Source organism: Delphinapterus leucas, chromosome 15 (genome assembly GCF_059928025.1).
Source record: "Delphinapterus leucas isolate spDelLeu-1000000601 "Yukka" chromosome 15, BTC_Dleu_Yukka2, whole genome shotgun sequence".
Taxonomy (NCBI): Eukaryota; Metazoa; Chordata; class Mammalia; order Artiodactyla; family Monodontidae; genus Delphinapterus; species Delphinapterus leucas.
Window position 1 is genome coordinate 57,746,013 of NC_143143.1, and position 18,239 is coordinate 57,764,251.

The following is an 18,239-nucleotide window of genomic DNA, read 5'->3' on the forward strand; positions in this document are numbered from 1 at the left end:
TCTACTCTCACCACTATTATTCAACATAGTTTTGTAAGTCCTGGCCACAGCAATCAGAGAAGAAAAAGAAATAAAAGGAATACAAATTGGAAAAGAAGTAAAACTGTCACTGTTTGCAGATGACATGATACTACACATAAAGAATCCTGAAAATGCCACCAGAAAAGTTGCAGGGTACAAAATTAATGCACAGAAATCTCTTGCCTTTCTATACACTAATGATGAAAAATATGAAAGAGAAATTAAGGAAACACTTCATTTACCACTGAACAAAAAGACTAAGATACCTAGGAATAAACATACCTAAGGAGACAAAAGACCTGTATGCAGAAAACTATAAGACACTGATGAAAGAAATTAAAGATGATACTAACAGATGGAGAGATATACCATGTTCTTGACTTGGAAGAATCAATATTGTGAAAATGACTATACTACCCAAAGCAATCTACAGATTCAATGCAATCCCTATAAAATTACCAATGGCATTTTAAAATTTGTATGGAGACACAAAAGACCCCGAATAGCCAAGGCATTCTTGAGGGAAAAAAACAGAGTTGGAGGAATCAGACTCCCTGACTTCAGACTATACTACAAACCTACAGTAATCAAGACAATATGGTACTAGCACAAAAACAGAAACATAGATCAATGGAACAAGACAGAAAGCCCAGAGGTAAATCTATGCACCTATGGTCAACTAATCTATGACAAAGGAGGTAAGGATATACAATGGAGAAAAGACAGTCCCTTCAATAAGTTGTGCTGAGAAAACTGGACAGCTACATGTAAAAGAATGAAATTAGAACACTCCCTAACACCATACACAAAAATAAACTCAAAAGGGATTAGAGATCTAAATGTAAGACCAGACACTGTAAAACTATTAGAGGAAAACATAGGAAGAACACTCTTTGACGTAAATCACAAGATCTTTTTTGATCCACGTCCTAGAGTAATGGAAATAAAAACAAAAATAAACAAATGGGACCTAATGAAACTTAAAAGCTTTTTCACAGCAAAGGAAACCATAACGAAGATGAAAAGACAGCCCTCAGAATGGGAGAAAATATTTGCAAATGAATCAACAGACAAAGAATTAATCTCCAAAATATATAAACAGCTCATGCAGCTCAATAGTTAAAAAACAAACAGCCCAATCCAAAAATGGGCAGAGGACCTAAATAGACATTTCTCCAAAGAAGACATACAGATGGCCAAGAGGCACATGAAAAGCTGCTCAACATCACTAATTATTAGAGAAATGCAAATCAAAACTGCAATGAGGTGTCACCTCACACCAGTTAGAATGGGCATCATCAGAAAATCTACAAACAACAAATGCTGGAGAGGGTGTGAGCAAAAGGGAACCCTCTTGCACTGTTGCTGGGTATGTAAATTGATACAGCCACTATGTAGAACAGTATGGAGGTTTCTTTAAAAACTAGAAATAGAATTACCATATGACCCAGCAATCCTGCTACTGTGCATATACCCAGAGAAAACCATAAATCAAAAAGACACATGCACCCCAATGTTCATTGCAGCACTGTTTACAATAGCCAGGTCATGAGAGCAACCTAAATGCCCATCAACAGACAAATGGATAAAGAAGATGTGGTACATATATGCAGTGGAATATTACTCAGCCATAAAAAGGAACGAAATTGGGTCATTTGTAGAGACATGGATGGATCTAGAGACTGTCATACAGAATGAAGTAAGTCAGAAAGAGAAAAACAAATATTGTATATTAACACATATATGTGGAACGTAGAAAAATGGTACAGATGAACCAGTTTGCAGGGCAGATATTGAGACACAGATGTAGAGAAGAGTATGGACACCAATGGAGGAAAGCAGTGAGGGGTGGTGGTGGGGGTGTGATGAATTGGGAGATTGGGATTGACATGTATACACTGATGTGTATAAAATGGATGACTAATAAGAGCCTGCTGTATAAAGAAATAAATAAAATACAACGGGATAATAATAAAAAACTAAACAAAACTGGATTGTTTTCCAATCCAACATATTAGTTACACCCAATATGTAAGGCACAAAAATATTGTAATGGAAAGTATAGAAAAAGATACCCCAGCCAAATAACAACTAAAGTGTTAGTGTTCCTAGCTCTGTAGTTTTAATAAAATACTAAACACAATACAGTTCCAGGCAGATAATTTTACTGGAAATAGACAGGCTTAGTTTGTACTGATGCAAGGTTCATTTCACCAGGAAGTTGAGTTCATATGCCTCTATAACATAGCTTCATAATGAATATGCTTCTGGTGCCCATGTCACATCCTCTCTCCCACCTTTGATCTCTGCTCCAGGGGTACTGGACAGCTCTGTTCAAGTTCAGACTTAATTGTCAGCATCCTAGCTCAAGCCCACCCCCACCCACGGGGCCAACACTTGGGGCCTTCATCAGAGCCTCAGAAGTCTGTGGGCAAATGTAGTCCAGATGTTTGGGGTAGTCAAGGTCCCTGGGAATAATCCCTGCAGAAGTTGAAGTATAAGTTCTCCCATCTCCTGTCCTTTGGATGGATGGTCTGGGAGATTTCTGCATGCTTATTGGTGAAATGGAGCCTCATTTCTCACAAGAGCAACCTTAACAGTATTTTATATGGCTTTTCCTCCTTCTTTACCACCTCCCATTTCCCCAAGTCCTGCTTCCTGGGATTGATTGTCTCCAAAATAAGCCACCTGCACCCAAGCATGTTCAGGCTCTGCTTTCAGGGAACCCAGCCAGGCAAAGCCAGCTTGGATGAGTGCTTTAGGAAATGTTCCTGAAGAGGTGGGACATAGCCCAGAGAAGTTTGGATGGGGTCTGGGAAGAGTAATTAAGACTCAATGCTCTCAATCAGAGCATGCACTGGAGCTTAGGCCCTTGGGAAGAGGCCTCAGGCAGCTGGGGAAACAGTTCAGGTCAGAGGATGTTTGGGGAAAAGGAGAGGAGAGGATGGGCCCCCAAAAAAGGAGAAGGGCCACCAAGACCACCTCTGGCATCCTCCCTTCCTGTCAACCCTGGTACTCCTGAGGCCCAGGCATTCAGCAGAAATTCCCATCTCCTCTCTTTCTGGCTGTTACCCCACCTCACATTCCAGCAAAAGCTCAGTCTGGTGCAGAAATGCAACCTTGCTTCTGGGCACAGGTATCACAAAATCAGAGGCCTCCTCATTTTAGTGAGTTTTTTTTAAATTGAAGTACAGTTGATTTACAACATTGTGTTAGTTTTAGGAGGACAGCAAAGTGATACATATTTAATGTATATATCTATATTCTTTCTTTTTATTCTTTTCCATTATAAGTTATTACAAGATAAACACAAAGATTTATTGTATAGCACAGGAAACTATATTCACATCATGTTTTGATTTGTTAACAAAATAATTGGAGTTTTTCACAGCCAACATAAACTAACAGTAAGTTCTCCCATGTGGAAAACCCAGCCTCCAGGCTCTGCAGTTCTCATGCAGCCTCCAAGTGAGAAAGGTCTTGGGCAGAGAGGCCTGGGTTCCAGACCCAGCTGGAGACAGCCTCCTGGCTTGATGACTTCAGGATAGTCACCAACCCTCTCATGTCACAATTTCTTAGCTGTGTAGCGGGAATAAGACTATTCAGGTCCTTTCCTACCCGGCAGGTACATGGTCCTGGAGTTTGAAAGCAAAGTGCTCTGTGGGGAGCCTCAAGTTACATACTGGGCGGATGCCTTTTTCAATCCAAAAAAACATTGATGCCCACCAGATGTTAGGTTGTGTGCTAGGCGTTGTATAAAATTCAAAATGCCAAAGCCAACTAACCAAGAGCCTGTCAACTCTCCCCTTTTTACCTGAATTACCTGGATTCTCACCCAACCCCTGTCCTTCCATCTTTTCCCCAAGTTCTTCCATCATCATGAAATGGAGCTGGGCTCTGTGGGGCCCTCCTGGGTACAAATCATTTTAGTGTCCCCACTTCTTGTTTGTAGGAAATAAGCTTCATTCAGCTTCCTTGACCTTCCCTGAGTTCCAAAGGGCAGATTCAAACAGTTGCTAATCAGGGAAGGGAAAGGGTGGAGAAACAAAGGAGAAGCAGTCCAGAAACTAGTGCAGCAATAAAGCAAGGTCCTGGTTCCTACTCAAGGAATATACATAACAATACCTTTGAGCTCTTCTGCAGGAACTAAGGCTCCCACCCATGTGGAGGATGGTAACTTCAGGTTGAGCACAAGATTCCTGGAACACTGCCCTGTTACCTCATCATCAACCAATGAGAAGAAAGTCTGCACGCAGTGGAAGATAATGTAGACCTTGACCCCCTCCTCAAATAATTCTTCCTTTAAAAATTTTCATGGTAGCTTCCTCTGCTGTAGGCCCGAGAGGTTGCTGCCAACATGGGCAAGTTCATGAAACCCGGGAAGGTGGTTCTGGTCCTGGCCGGTTGCTACTCCGGACGCAAAGCAGTCATCGTAAAGAACATTGATGATGGCACCTCAGACCGACCCTACAGGCATGCTCTGGTGGCTGGAATTGATCGCTATCCCTGCAAAGTGGCAGCTGCCATGCGCAAGAAGAAAATTGCCAAGAGGTCAAAGATCAAGTCTTTTGTGAAAGTTTATAATTATAATCACCTCATGCCTACATGGTACTCTGTGGATATCCCCTTGGACAAAACTGTTGTCAACAAGGATGTCTTCAGAGACCCTGCTCTCAAACACAAGGCCTGACGAGAGGCCAAGGTCAAGTTTGAGGAGAGATACAAGACTGGCAAGAACAAATGGTTCTTTCAGAAGCTGCGGTTTTAGGTCTGTCTTGTTTCAGTCATTAAAAATACAAAAATACAAAAAAAAAAAAAACTTTCATGGTAGAGCAAATCTTGGGATTTAGCTTTTAGACATGAGTCCACCTTCTCCCCAGGTTGCCAGCCTCCTGAATAAAGCAATCTTTCCTTTCCAACCAACACTTGCCACTCGAGTTTTGGCTTTTGAGTGGCAAGCAGTCGAACCTGAGTTCAGTAACACTGACTCCATGCTGCTTCTCCCCCAGGATCTCATCCTGCCTTTCTTCCTATCAGTGTCTCCCTCAGTACTGGCTCTTACCTTTTATCCTTCAGTACTCTCATATTTTTCACATTCTGAAGAAAAGTTCATCTTTACCTTTTCTTTGTCAATGTCTCCCCAGTATTGTCAACTGAACTGTGCTTTCAGCTCTTAACCCAATCCAAACCAGGAGATAGCAAACTTTTCCTGCAAAGGGTGAGATATTTTATGCTTTTCAGGCCATGTGGTCTCTGTTACAATTACTTAACTCTGGCACTTTAGCCCAGGGGCAGCCATAGATAATACATGAACATGTAGGCATGTCTGTGTTCCAATAAAACTTTATTTACAAAGACAGGCTAGATTTGGTCCACAGGGTATAATTTGTGGGCTCCTGACCTAGGCAGTGCTTCTTAAATGTTAGTGTGCACATGAATAACCTGGGAATCTTGTTAAAATGCAGTCTCTGATTCAGTAGATCTAAGCTAGGGCTCAGCGGTCTGCATTTCTAACAAGCTCTCAGGTGATGCTGATGTGGTTGGTCTCAGGAATGATACTCTCGATGACTTCTGTGACAGGTACAGCCATTCCAAGTCTCTTCTCTCTTTCTGCCTCCCAACAGAGAGGCTGGAAAAGCCCCCAAAAAGCACTTTCTCATCTATCCCTGTTGCCAGGGTGGCCATATGGGTCAGTTCTGGCAAATATGATGAAAGCAAAATTCTGGAGGTCTTTCAAGAAGCTCATGAATTGCACCTTTCTCTCCCTCCTGAGTTCTCGACAATTTGAGAATTAAGACAAAGGAGTAGCATTTGAAGGCCTGAAATATCACCCTTATTACTTAAAAATGCTAAGTTATTGTAGAACACAGTTTATTGTGAAATGGACCTGTTAACTGAATTACAGAAGTCTGACTAACTCCTCCCAGGTTGACTAGAATAGGTTTCCCTATCTGGATAGAGAGGTGTGGCTAAGACTTATGGCTCAAAGGAGCAGAGGAGAACTGGTAGCTGCAGGCAGGCTCTCTCCCTAGAGGAAAACTAGAGGTGCTTAGCTGAGCAAGCCCAGTTTATTCTTCCTAAATTTAGCAACCAGCCACATCATTCCATCTCCCCTGGGATAGGGTAAATACAGGGGTAGAGAGGAGCTGGAAGTGTATCAAAAAGAAGGAAACCATTTCAAGTGAGGCAGCCACATCACTCCCCCTCCAATGATCTCTACTTTTTTGTTCTCTTAACATATTTGGTTTAACTACTAAACCGTCAGTCAAGAGGTGATGTGCAGAGTGATAGGGAAGTCCCACACCCACCTGCCTGAGACTGTAACAACCAATTTTTTTGCCTTTGGTATTTTTCTGGGAACACCAATGGGCAATTCCCACTTTTCCCACACCAAGCATCTGAAATGTGTCCTAAGGCTACATTAAGTAAACCCCAAATTTATTTTGAACACAGGACCAAAATTCATCCCCTATCTTACTTATTGCTCAAATTATATTCAGCCATGTTGTCCACATAACTAATCAGAATTTGTGAATATATTAATTCAACAAATATTTTATGAGCATCTGCTTTGTTCCAGGCAGTGTTCCAAGTGCTAAAGATGCAACAGTGTACAAAGATAAACATTCCTGCCCTAATGTAGCTCATAGTCCAATGAGGGGAATAGATAAGAAACAATCATTATAATAAATAAGTGATATTACATGTTTGAAATGGTAAGCATCATGGAAAAAAAGAAAAAAAGTAGAGCAGGGAAGAAGGATCAGGAGTGCTGCAGGGGAAGGTGGAATGTTACAGTGTAAAAGTTTGTCAGAATAGGTCTCTTCAGGAAGATTGCATTGAGAAATTACTTGAAGTGGGGGGTTAACAAAGCAGATCATTGGAGGAGTGTTAGTGAGGGGCAGATTGCCTGAAGTGGAGTGAACAAAAGAAGGGGAGATCAGAGATGTAATGCAGGGTCAGATCAAGAGGGGTCCTTGCAGAGGAATGGCTTGATCTAATTTGTATTTTCATTTTTTTAATTTTTTTTACATTTTTTAAAAATTGAGGTAACATTGGTTTATAACACTATATAAGTTTCATGTGTACATTATATTTAGACTTCTATATACATTACAGTGTGCTCACCACCAAAATTTACTTTCTATCCATCACCATACAGCTGATACCCTTTACCCATTTCTCCACCCCCACCCACTCTGGAGTCACCACTCTGTTCTTTGTATCTATGTGTTTGCTTTTATTTAGTTTTGTTTGTTCATTTATTTGAGTTATTTGTTTGTTTGTTTGTTTGGTTGGTTGGTTTTGTTTTTTATATTCCACATATGAGTGAAGCCATATTGTATTTGTATTTCTCTGTCTGATTTATTTCACTGAGCAAGGACCCTCAAGGTCCATCCATCTTGTCACAAATGGCAAGATTTCACCTTTTTAATGGCTGAGTAGTATTCTATTGTGTGTGTTTATACATGTGTGTATCACTTCTTCTTTATCCATTCATCAATTGATTGTTTCCATATCTTGGTTATTGTAAATAAAGCTACAATGAGCATAGGGGTGCATATACCTTTTCAAATTAGTGTTTTAGTATTCATCAGATAAATACCCAGAATTGGAATAGCTGGATCATATGTTAGTTCTATTCTTAATTTTTTGAGGAATCTCTATACTGTTGTCCATAGTGGCTGCACCAATTTACATTCCCACCAACAGTGTATGAGGATTCCCTTTACTCCACATTCTCTCCAACCCTTGTAATTTCTTGCCTTTTTTAAATTGAGGTATAGTTGACTTACCATGTTGTGTTAGTTTCTGGTGTACAGCAAAGTCATATATATATATCTTTTTCATATACTTTTCCTCTATGGTTTATTACGGGATATTGAATATAGTTCCCTGTGCTACACAGGAGGACCTGGTTGTTTATCTATTTTATATATAGTAGTTTGTATCTTTGAATCCCAAACTCCTAATTTATCCCTCCCCCATCCCCTTTCCCCTTTGGTAAACATGTTTGCTTTCTATGTCTGTGAATTTGTTTCTGTATTGTAAATAAGTTCATTTGTATCACATTTTAGATTCCACATGTAAGTGATATCATGTGGTATTTGTCTTTCTCTTTCTGACTTACTTCACTTAGTATGATAATCTCTAGATCCATCCATGTTGCTGAAAATAGCATTATTTCATTCTTTTTCATAGTTAATACTCTATTGTGTGTGTGTGTGTGTGTGTATATATATATATATATATATATATATATATATACCCCACATCTTCTTTACCCATTCATCTGTCCATAGGCTGCTTCCATGTCTTGGCTATTGTAAATAGTGCTGCTATAGACATTAGGGTGCATGTATATGTTCAAATTAGTTTTCTCTAGATATATGCCCAGAAGTAGGATTTCTGGAGCATATGGTATCTCTATTTTCAGTTTTTAAAGTAACCTCCATACTGTTTTCCATAGTGGCTGCACCAATTTACATTCTCACCAACAGTGTAGGAGGCTTCCCTTTCCTCCACACCCTCTCCAGAATTTGTTATTTGTAGATTTTTAATGACGGCTATTCTGACTGGTGTGAGGTGATACTTCATTTTAGTTTTGATTTGTGCTTCTCTAATAGTGATGCTGAGCATCTTTTCATGTGCCTATTGGCCATATGTATGTCTTCTTTGGAGAAATGTCTATTTAGGCTTTCTGCCCATTTTTTGATAGGGTTGTTTATTTTTTTTATTATTAAGTTGTATGAGCTGTGTGTATATTTTGAAAATTAAGCCCTTGTTGGTCACATCATTTGCAAAAGTTTTCTTCCAGTCCATAGGTTGCTTTTTCATTTTGTTTATACTTCCCTTTGCTGTGCAAAAGCTCATAAGTTTGATTAGGTCCCATTTGTTTAGTTTTGGTTTTATTTCCATTGCCTTGGGCAACTGACCAAAGAAAACATTGGTACAATTTATGTCAGATAATGTTTTCCCTATGTTCTCTTCTAGGAGTTTTATGGTGTCATGTCTTACATTTAAGTTTTTAAGCCATTTTGAGTTTATTTTTTGTGCACGGTGTGAGGGAGTGTTCCTTGCCTTTTTGACAATAGCCATTCTAACATGCATGAGGTGACATCTCATTGTGGTTTTTATTTGCATTTTCCTAATAATTAGTGATGTTGAACGTCTTTTCATGTGTCTGTTCGTCATCTGTGTATCTTCTTTTGAAAAATGTCTATTCAGCTCCTCTGATAATTTATGCTTCTAAAGGATCACCCTGGTTACTGTGTCAAGAACAGAAAGCAGGAAAGAAAGAGTAGAAACAACTCAAAGGAGGAGGTTCTGACAGGTGAGAGGAGGTGGTGGCTTGGATAAGAATGATAGTAGTGGAGGAGGTGAGAAGAGGTTGAATCCTCGATAAATCTTCAAGGTAGAACCAAAAGGATTTCTTGGCCATTTGGGTATGAGAAAGAAAAGAGTCAAGGATTCCATGATCATGCTTGCATTAAGATTGATAATATAAGATACTTGATCTTAGGGACTTCAGGAATGGCAGAGTAAAGAGCTTAGCAGACCCTCTCCACAGAAAAACAGCAAGTTAAGTGGCAAGAATTATTTTTTAAAAACATTTCGCAGTCTCTGGAATTGTCTTTAGGGCACACAGTAAGTGGAGAAAGATTCACTGAAAAAAATCAACAAAATCTCAGTAAGAACAGCAAGAGCCATGACCTGCTCCCTCTTTCCTCATCTCTTTGTATGGAAACTCTATTGCAGGTGAATGTGGTCAAAAGATAGGGGTTTCCTTTTCCTTCAGTTCCTAAAGTTTCACTCTGGGTAGGGCAAGTCTCCAGTGTTTCTCATGTTCTTCTAGCCCTCATGTTCCTCCAACCCCATATTCTAGGTGAGTGTGGATGAAAGGACTGAGATGCTCTTCCCCCCACACAGACCCTATTTGTATAGTGGAAGCTTTAGGTGTGGCAAGTTGAAAATACTGAGACTTTAATTACCCTTGCCCCTGCTCATTCATCAGGTAGAGGTTCCATGCTGAGAGGGGAAATCTAAGAATACAAGAGGCTACCACCCTTCCTGATACTACTTACATAGAAAGAGTATCATTCCAAAAGAAATAGGCCACTCTCCCTACTCCAGGTCCTGTGCAGTGGTGCAAAATTTCTTTCCGGGGGAAGAGACAGGAGAACGAAAAGCTCCATAGTATGGCCCAAGAGGACTATTTGGAAGATAATAGGGAAAAATGCATGCTTAAGAGTGTTGTTGAAAACAAGGAGACCTTTGCGAAAGCTAATTGAGAGGGGGCTGGCAGCTCCACAATACTGGTAACAACAAATGAAGTGGCAGAGTGACTAGAAGTCTAACAGAAAGTTTAACAGAAGTTTAACAGGGTAAAACAGCCAAGAAGAATACTCCTGGGGTCAAAGTTGGCTCTGGAGGTCAGGAAGGCTGTGCACATGTCATAGTCTACATGCACTGGAGAGCAATCAAAGGTAGACATGGATCAAACTTGTAAGCATTCCCCAAATCACACACAGATTAATTAACAAAGGGCAGAAGACTCATAGGCACAGTGTGTTTAAGCACAACCTCTTATGAAACAGTGGCTATACAATAAGCTACTCTGACTCAAAGGAAATTCTAAGCAGCCAGGATTAAAAATAAAACCACACACATCCCTAGAAGTCTTGACAAATGTATTCAAGCTAAGGCTGTGTTCTTTCAGGAGTGATAAATAAAGAACTTCCAAGCAGCTAGCCTCTGGCTGAATATGGGATCAAAACATAAATTCCCTGGACAGTGATAGCAACCTCCAACCTACACACATATACAAAAAAAAGAGAGAGAGAGAAAGAGAGAGAAAGAAAAATCTAACTGGCTGAAGGGGCCTAAGCACAAACTTTGACTGATAAGTAGCTTATGTGGATTCAAGGATAACCCTTCGGTAGCCATAAAAAAATCTGAGCAGGGACATCAAAGGCTGCCCACTGAAAGGGAAATCTATCACAAAATTAGCCCAGCCAAGTCACTAAACAAATAAATGAACTATCAAAGCAAACAACAATGTCAACCCCAGAGGAGGAAAGGAGTCAGTATCCAGAGTTGCTATATAATCTAAAATATCTACTTTAAAAAAAAATTATGAGACATACAAAGGAAAGTGTGGCCTATACATAAGGAAGAAAGCAACTGCAAATAGAAATTACCTTTGAACAGGCCCAGATGATGGACAAAGCAGACAAAAACTCCAAAGTAACTATTATAAATATGTTGAAAGAACTGAAAGGAACCATGCCTAAAGAACCAGAGGAACATGTGAAAAAATAATACCCCATCAAATAGAGAACATGAATAAAAAATAGAAATTATAAAATAGAACCAAGTGGAAATTGTGAGGGTAAAAATTACAATAACCAAAATGAAAAATTCACTAAAAGGTTTCAACCGTAGATTTGAGCTGGTAAAATAAAGAATCAGAAAACCAGAAGATAGATCAGTAGATACTACATAATCTGAAGAACAGAGAGGGGAAAAAATATTGAAGAAAAATTTACAGAGCTTTGGAGAAATGTAGAATACCAATAAGTGCATCCACATACATGTAATGGGAGTACCAGAAGAGGAAGCAAAAAGTGGGGTGGGCAGAAAAAACATTCAAAGTGGCTGAATACTGACCAAATTTAATGAAATATATTAATCTACACATCCAAGAATCTCAACAAACTCCTGTAAGGCAAACCTAAACAGATCTATACCCAGATATATCACAGTCAAATTGTTGAAATCCAAATATAAAGAAAAAATTTTGAAAACAGTAAGAAAAAATGACTCATCACATAAAAAAGGATGCCAATAAGATTAACAGCTGACTTCTCATCAGAAAGAGTGGAGGCCAGAAGTTAGTGAGATAACGTATTCAACGTGCTGAAAGTTAAAACCTTCAACCAAAAATATTATAGCCAGCAAAACTATCTTTCAAAAATGGTGGCAAAAGAAAGATATGACCAGATAAACAAAAGCAGAGAATTCATTGATAGCAGACCTACCTTATAAGAAATATTAAAGGAAGTTCTTCAGGAGGAAGCTTATAACTCTAGACAGTATTTTAAAGCCATAGCAAAAAACATAGAGTGCCAGTAAAGGTAATTGTATAGATAATTATAAAAGACATTATAATAGCATATTTATTCTCTTATCTTTCTTTTAAAGAGTGATTGCATAAAGCAATATGTATATAATTGTATTAGTGAATGTGTAAAATGTAGAAATGTGATATATTTAACAATAACAGCAAACAGAAGGCAGGTAGAAACAAGATGCATTAGGGTGAAAAAATTAATTAAAACAGATGGTAACTGGAATCCATAGGACTAAATTAAGAAAACCAGAAATGGAAAATAAGAAGGTTAATACAACAAACATAAATACATTTGTTTTCCTTTCTTGTCTTGGTTTCTATAAAAGACATACAATTATATAAATTAATAATTATAGCAATGTATTTTTAGATGTAATTTGTGCAACAATAAAAGGGGAATAAAAGGGGAGAGGGTATGGAGCTATATAGGGCAACATTTTTTGAATTCATTGGAATTATGCTAATGAAATCTGAAGTAAATTTAATAAGTAAGCTGTATATTGTAAGCCCTGGAGCAACTGCTATCTCCCCATCTCCCCTACACTCAAACCCCTGGTAATTACATTCTACTTTCTATTCCTAAGGGTTCAACTTTTTTTTTCTTTTAGATTTCACATATAAGTGAGATCATACAGCGTTTGTCTTTCTCTGTCAGGCTAATTTCACACTGGGAAAAGAATAGTCCTTTTAACAAACTGTCCTGAAACTACTGGAATCCACATGCAAAAGAATGTATTTGGACCCTTACCTCACATCATACACAAAAATTAACATGAAATGGATCATAGACCTAAATGTAAGAGCTAAAATTGTAAAAATCTTAGAAAAAAATCATAGGTGTAAATTTTTGTGACCTTGGAAATTATTCCTTAGGTATGACACCAAAAGCATAAGCAATGAAAGAAAAAATGCATAAATTGGACTACATTGGACTACAATAAAAGAAAAACACAACTTCTGTGCTGCAAATGAATGCTGCCACTAACAAAGTGAAATGATAATCCATAATATGGGAGGGGATTATCAAATCATATGTCTGATAAGGGACTTATATCCAGAATATAAAAAGAATACTTCAATAATAAAATACAACACAATTTTTAAATTGGCAAACAATTTGAAGAGATATTTCTCCAAAGAAGATATATAAATAGCCAATAAACACATAAAAAGACACGACAGCATTACTCATTAGAGAAATGCAAATAAAAACTACAATGAAATGCCACTTCATGCCCCCTAGGATGGCTATAATAAAAAGAGCAGGCAATAAAATGTGTTGGCAAAGATGTGAAGAATTTGGAACACTTGCACACTGTTGGTGGGAACTTTAAATGGTGCAACCACTTTGGAAACAATTTTTTCCTCAAAATGTGAAACATAGAATTAGCATATCCCCCAGCAATTCCACTCCAGGTATATACTCAAGAGAAATGAAAACATTTACATCCTCACAAGAACTTGTACATGAATGTTTATAGCAGCATTATTCATAATAGTCAAAAAGTGGAAACAACCTAAATGTCCATCAACTGATGTATGGAGAAGCAAAATATGTTTATTTTCAAACAATGTAACATTATTCAGCAATAAAAAGGAGTTAAGTATGATACACGCTACAACATTGTTGAACCTTGAAAATATGCTAAACGAAAGAAGCCAGTCACAAAATACCACATATTGTATTATTCTCTTTATAGGAAAAGTCCAGAATAGGCAAACCTATAGAGACAGAAAGTAAATTAGTGGTTGCCTTGGACTGGGGGGCATGGAATGGAGGAATGGGGAATGACTGCTAATGGGCATGGATTTTCTTTTAGAGGTAATGAATACAATCTAAATTTATATGGTGTTAAAATAGATAGCTAGTGGGAAGCAGCTGCATAGCACAGAGAGATCAGCTTGGTGCTTTGTGACCACCTAGAAGGGTGGGATAGGAAGGGTGGGAGGGAGATGCAAGAGGGAGGGTATATGGGGATATATGTATACATACAGCTGATTCACTTCATTATACAGCAGAAACTAACACAACATTGTAAAGCAATTATACTCCAATAAAGATGTTAAAAAAATTTTTTTACATGGTGTTGATGGTTGCACAACCTTGTGAATAAACTAGAAAACACTTTAAGTGGGTGAAATTTATGGTGCATATAATAAGTCTCAGCAAAGATGTATTTAAATGTTCATATTAAGATGTTCCAATAATTAAATGCATAGCCGTTTCAGTAGTAAAATGCTAACATATAGTGTTGCCCCAAATTTGAAAATAAACCCACTTTCTTCAAATATTTGTTCTTCAAATATATTTTCTTCAAAAAATACATCCAGCCCTGACCTCTTTCTGAATTCCAGTCCACATTTTCTACTGCATGTAGGGCTCCCCATCTGGATTTCATTGTCCTCTCATGCTCACAAATTTCCCCCAAATCTGGTCTACCTCTTAGGTGCTTCTCTCTAATGATAGCCCCACCATTTTTGCAATCTTCTACACTGAAAATCTCAGTGCCATCTCTGATTACTACATCTCCCTTGTTCATAAGTCCAGGTGATTTCACTTCTGCCCAAGTTCACCCATTCTCTACCTCACCTCCATGCCAGCTATTGCTGCCTTAGTTCAGACTCTTAGGTTTGCTCCTGAATTAGTGAGACCTCTACTTTCACCAACCAACCTGTGCCAAAGCCAGATTAACATTCTCAAGAAGAGCACTGGTCATGTCACACTAAAGCTCAACAGCTCTCAGTGGTTTCCTGTGCTTGTTGAGTCCAAATTCCTTCTTCTGGAAAAACAGAATTTGGGGATATTTTATCCCCAAGCTATCTTTATCTGACTCTGATGATTCCCTTCAAAAATACTTTACATTAAAAACTATCTACTCTTTCCTTTGAGTGTCACTAAACATCCCCACTTCCTTGCCTTTGCCTTATACATCATTTCTTCTTGTCCAAGAATCTCCAAAATTCCTGGTCAGGCTCCTCCATGAAGTTTTTCCCAAGCTGGAAGTGATTTCTCCTTCTTCTAAACTCTCTTCAAACTCTATCATACACCAGCATGCCACAGATTACTCTCTATCAGATATTATAACTCTCTAGGTCCATTATGTATTTTGTTGTTATCTCTAACCTTCTTCTTCACTTCCTCTCTTTTCTTTCTTCAATATTGCATCCAGTCTTTGCTATGGGTTTCTTAAGTGCCTAATTTGTGCTTGACTTGTCATTCTCAGAGCCTCTAGCCCAGTGCCAGACACTTAATAGGTACTCAGTAAATGCTCATGGAAACAAAGGAGAGAGGAGAAACAGAAGGTGTGCTTCCTGACTTTAAGGAACTTAGCTCATGTAGAAGCTGAACAAAAATTTTTTGATGCTTGACAGGATGAGGAAATTATGACAATAAACATGTCTCACAAAGGGGACATTTAACAACACTGAGAGGAACTAGAAGAGGTTACTGATTGCGGTGAGATTTTAATACATGGATGTGGAATGAAGAACATTCCAGGTTAAGGGAATAGCATCAACAAATAGCCAAGTTCACACATTTGCAAGAGGTGAACTGTGAAATATGATTGATGAGTAAGGTGCATGCTTGTATGAAAGAGGGAAGGGTTCTGTAGTTGGAGATAAGACTTGAAAATTACATTGGAGACTGATCATGGAAAGTGTTGGATTGCAGGGTAGAGAATTTGGACTTTATTCTGCAGGCAATGAGTAGCTCTTAAGATATTTATTTGACCAATGAAAGAGCTCAGGGTTTAAAGGAGGAAGAAAGGTAACTTCCTATAAAACAGCTTAGTGACCAGCTGCCAATTTGCCTTATTTGTAAATCTGGGTGATCAGCTGCTGATTTGCCTTATTTGTAAATTCAGCTATGGGTGCCTGGAAATATAGGGGATGATGGGATTACATTTTAAAGGGACATCAAAAAATTCAGCTTCACTTTTTAAAAAATTATAAAAACCTCTATTTTCTTAAAGTACATGCAAGTTAACCAAAGTCTCCAGGGTCTGTTTGGATCATGTTTACTTTGGTACCTTGAAAGCTTGGCAGTTGTTTAGAAACTCAACTACAACTCACTTTTAAACAAAATCACCCTTGAGAATGGTGGGTTTGAGCTATCTCAATATATTAACTTGACATTATGAGGCAGTTATGCTGCAGGTTCAGAGGGCTGATTAAATCTTAAAATGAGCACAGAACAGGTGCCAAAAAGCACACACTTTAAATTGGATCCTTCAATAGAAGAGACAAAGAGGAAAAAGCAGCAACATAAATGGAGGCTATTTTATCATTTAAAAGGAGACCTCCTCTGTGTCAGACAGGAAAATCTGGCATCAGATCCCATGTCTTTTCTTTAAGACTGTGGATATACAGAGAAAAGCCCAAATTGACAGTCAGGGATAGAAGGAAACTGAGGCTCCAAGCTACATGTAAACCATTTGGAAGGAAGAAAGGAATGTTAAATACTAACAAAGGATTCAGTGAGAATTTCAATTTGCTATAGAAATTAATCATTGTATATATAATTTTTAATCAAATTCAACAGTTTTAACCCATAAGGCAGAGATATTTTTGCTCATTGGTAATAATCATATGCTTCTCCACATTTCACACCCTCCCTGTTAGGTAGAGGCTAGGTGCCTGGTTCTGGCCAAGGGGCTGAGAGCAGAAATGATGTATGTTACTTGTAAGTTGAGGCATTTAGGAGCTGGTGTCCTCCCCTCCATGCTTTCTCTTCCCTTGTTACAATTGTCTTGGAGGCCCTAGTTTCTAAATAAATCAGCTGAGAAATAGTGGCATATCTATCAACCTAGGTTCTGGAGTGAAAAATAGTTATGTTAAGCCACTGAGATATTAAGGTTTATTTGTACCATATCATAGCCTAGTCTATTCTACTAATTCATTCTACTAATTCATTCACCATTTCTTTCATTGTGTTAAATCCCCTAATTTGGGGCTGGACACGTGGCTACCCAAAATGAAGATTATATTTCTCAACCTCCCTAATGGCTGAGAGAAGCAATATGTTTAAAATCCAGCCAAATGTCTGTAAGTGAAACTGCTGTCTCTTCCTTAAAAGCAGCTGTAATATACCTTTTGCTCTTCTTCTTTGTCCTCTTCTTTATCTTGCTACCTGGAATGTAGATACTGCTATCTTGGACTAGAGGTCAAGGCCACAAGTACAGCAGCAACAGTAAAAGAAGCCAGAGTCCCTGATAGCATGGAGCACCATACCAACTGTGGACAGCCTGCCCAAAAATTTATGTGAGTAAGAAATAAATTTTTACCTTAAGCCATTGTTGTTTCCAGAATCTTCCATATATTCAGATGTGTGACCATGTCAACCAGACCTATATCCAGTGGATTATCTGACTTTTTCACTTCTGCAAAAGAGTGGCAAAAGGGCAGAATCAGCACCAGCACTGCTCAGTCAAGAGGATAGCTTAAATAGATCCCTCAGGTTGCTTAGGAAAGCTCGACAACCCTTCAAGCAAAAAGATCCAGAAGCAGAGGATATTTGAGGATGTAGGTATGGTTAGCACACAAGAGTCTCTGATTTACTTAGAAAGACAGTCCTACCTAGGAGAAAGAGGCCATAATTATTAATAACAATTTAGAGTCCATTCCTCTTCTTCTTCTTGTCCCTGAGGTCAAATCCCAGAAGAAATAAAAACCAACATCCTCTCCCTGATTTGATTTTTATATTTTTAGGTTTCCCACTTTTCAGAAGAAATTCTTCCCCCATTTTGATTGAAACACATTGCTACTTATTTCCCAGGCTTGCATTCATTTCTTAGTTTTTCCCTTCATGGTAAATGGTCCCTTCTACATAGTAAAATCTCAGTGGGTATGATATTTCCTTATTCTTTGTGTCCATTTCATTCCCATAATCCATGGTTTGATATTGAGAATATTATTCTGCTATGGAATGAAATGACCCCTGTATCTAATGAACAACGTAGAAGGAACGAAAGCTCCACAAAGACAGGGATTCTTATCTGTGTATTTCTAGTACCTAGAAAAGTACCTTGCATATCATAGGAATTCTACAAATATTTGTTGAATTTAATATCTACTAGTCTTCTCT

General features: G+C 38.3%; 1 pseudogene; it reads left to right on the top strand.

Annotated features, from left to right (window-relative positions):
* The first annotated feature begins 4,007 nt into the window (after nucleotides 1-4,007).
* On the top strand, nucleotides 4,008-4,840 carry LOC111184444 (large ribosomal subunit protein eL27 pseudogene; annotated as a pseudogene).
* Nucleotides 4,841-18,239: the final 13,399 nt, after the last annotated feature.